Consider the following 2,844-nt stretch of genomic DNA (forward strand, 5'->3'; position numbering starts at 1 on the left):
GTGGCAGTGGGAGCACCGGCCGTGCTTCAGCCAAGGCTCCTAGAAGACAGTGGGTCAAGAGAACCAGTATTCCAGCTGTTGATACGTCTCCAGAAAATTTCTTGCTGAGTATGGAGAGTGTTTGTTCTCAGGGAGTTCTAGGATCCGGCAGTTCGTGTCTCAAGTGGGAGCCGGTAGGGACCGAGGACGAGTCAAGGGCAGTTTCAGCCGTGACTGATGTGTTGAAGCTTCGGGGAGCTTCAACGGGCCTTTCAGTTGACTGATGAGAAGGCCGCTGTAGCAGGAGAGAGTTGAAAAAGATTACTAGAGATACAAGTGTTCTAAGTGGATGGCAGTTGAAATTCTTCAAGCCTCCAAGTGGGAGATTGTTGGGCTTTGTGGAGGCTTGTGAGCCGGCCCGACCCATTACTGAAACCCTAGGTTAACTATTTGGTTTTCCTATAAATATGATCCTTGTATTTGTAATTCGAAATAGTAGCACAAGTGAAATAAAAATCCTCCTGTTACAGTCGTGGAGTAGGGAAACCGAACCACGTTAAATTCTTGTGTGTCCCGTTTGTGTTCCGTTTCTCTTTTCTCTAGATTATTTGTGTGTGTTGTGTGTTTAATTCCCAACACGCTTAAGATATTTCAATTCATGGATAACTTTATCTACCCCATCCTCATACCAAATGACCCCTAGCTAACAATTTATAATAATTATCCGTAACTATTATCTTCTCCATTTACTTTTACATATTCAATTTATATTTTACACAGTTTTTGAAAATCAATAATTGCACATTATCGACGAGAGAAATTATTCGGATAATAAGCATCCCAAGTGAGTACGAGTCACCAAAAAAGCAGCGGTGAGAGATCCCATAGGGGAGTAACAATTTTTCAAAAAAATGATTGCATATATATTATCACAATTATCATAATAATTAGTTGGTATTTAATTTATAGTCTTAATTTGAAAATTAAATATGTATTTTTTGAAATGTTAAAAAGTGACAAATAAAATAAAAAATAAAAAAGGTATACAATATCTGATATTATAGTTACCATTTATCAAACATTAAAAGCTCACCCTCCAACCATATGATCAGTACTACATTATTGGGGTTCAAATAATAATAACAAAAATAGCATTAAATAAGACAGTGGTAAAATCAGTTTCCAAGGCTACTCCATAATTATGCCAAAAAATGATTTCCCTCTATATAAATATAAATATGTACTTCCGGCTATTCATATTATACTTATTTTCTTGTTATATGCTCCGTAAAATTTATTATCTCGGTTTACTTTTAATTGTTATAATATTTTTAGAGTTAAAATTATTAAAATTTTAATTAATATTGTATGATTATTTTTATCATATTAATATGTTAAATAATTACAATTTATAGTACTTTTCACGTCATTTTTTTAATATCTAAATTTTTATTATTTAAAATATTGAATTATTGCAATCTAACTTAATTTTGAAAATTAGTCAACTTAACTTTTGCAAAGCGCAATATGACAATTAAAAGTGGACGATTATAATCATTAATTCATCTTTTAGCTTATGTTTTTTTTAATATATTGTGTCTTTATCTATTAATATCAAAATTAACAATGAATGATTTTTTTTTTTTTGAAACTCTACAATATTTGTATTTTAAAAAATAATTAATTTTAAGAGAAAAATGAAGAAAAAAAAAGTTTCCCTCTATCCTAATTTATGTGTCACCATTCCATTTTGAGTGTCATACGATTTTATTATGGCCGTCAATTTTGGCATGGAATGTTTAAGTTTTTTTTGATTATTTTGTTTCCATACTTGAAAATTACATAAAAGTACTATAAGTCACATATCATAATAATTAATTCTAAGTCAATATATTAAAAAGATATATGACAAAATTGTAGTAAATAAAGACTTATTTAAATCTTAAAATTTAACAAGTGTCATGTATATTTGGACAAATAGAATAATTAATTCTATCTTGACTTTGTAAATTGCCAAATATTAGAATAAATATTTTTTTATCACAAGGATAAATAATAAAAAACGAAGGAAATAGTTCTTGAATGCAAATTATGGTTGAGAAAATTGGGAAATCGAGTAATGCAACATAACTTTAGACAAAGGAATATGGTGATAAACAGTTGGTCTAAATTTCTAATAATTTTTTAATTATATTTATTTTAACGAAAAAAAATCTTTTTTTTTAAGAATGGTGACATAGTATTTATTTCATGTCTAACTCTGCATAAGATATAATAAACCAATATAATTCTTTATATATATATATATATTTATTGTACATCTAACATCATTTTAATTTTATAAATGAATTATTTAGTTTAGTCAGACTTGGAAATGATCCTAAGTATTACTTTTTTCCCAATTTGAGCGTATTATAAGTTTAATAGAATATAAAATTTAAGGCTCCTCTCCATTATTTATTCTTTTTATTTTCTATGTTTTTATTTGAATAAAAGCCACATGTCATAATTAAAAATTAAAGGTTAAGATTTACGTATTTAAACCAAGGTTTAATTATAATTAAAATAAAAATAATTATTCCTTTATTTACACTAAAAAAGTTGTCAAAATTTTAGCTCAAAATTATCTCATTCACATATTTATTAAAAAAAAATTCACTATTTTCCATTTTATTAGGAGCTCTTTATTTTCTTTAACAATTCTTTTTACAGTTTCAATTTTTTCCCGTAATTATTTATATTTTCATCAAACATAGAGAATAGATACAAATATTGCACTTTCTTGTAGCTAGCAATCAATGTATGATGCATTACAAGTTTTAAATTTTAAAAAATATTCGTGTTGATGTTTTTTTTTTTTTTTTT

The sequence above is a fragment of the Solanum pennellii genome, chromosome 8 (genome assembly GCF_001406875.1).
Source record: "Solanum pennellii chromosome 8, SPENNV200".
In the NCBI taxonomy this organism is placed as follows: Eukaryota; Viridiplantae; Streptophyta; class Magnoliopsida; order Solanales; family Solanaceae; genus Solanum; species Solanum pennellii.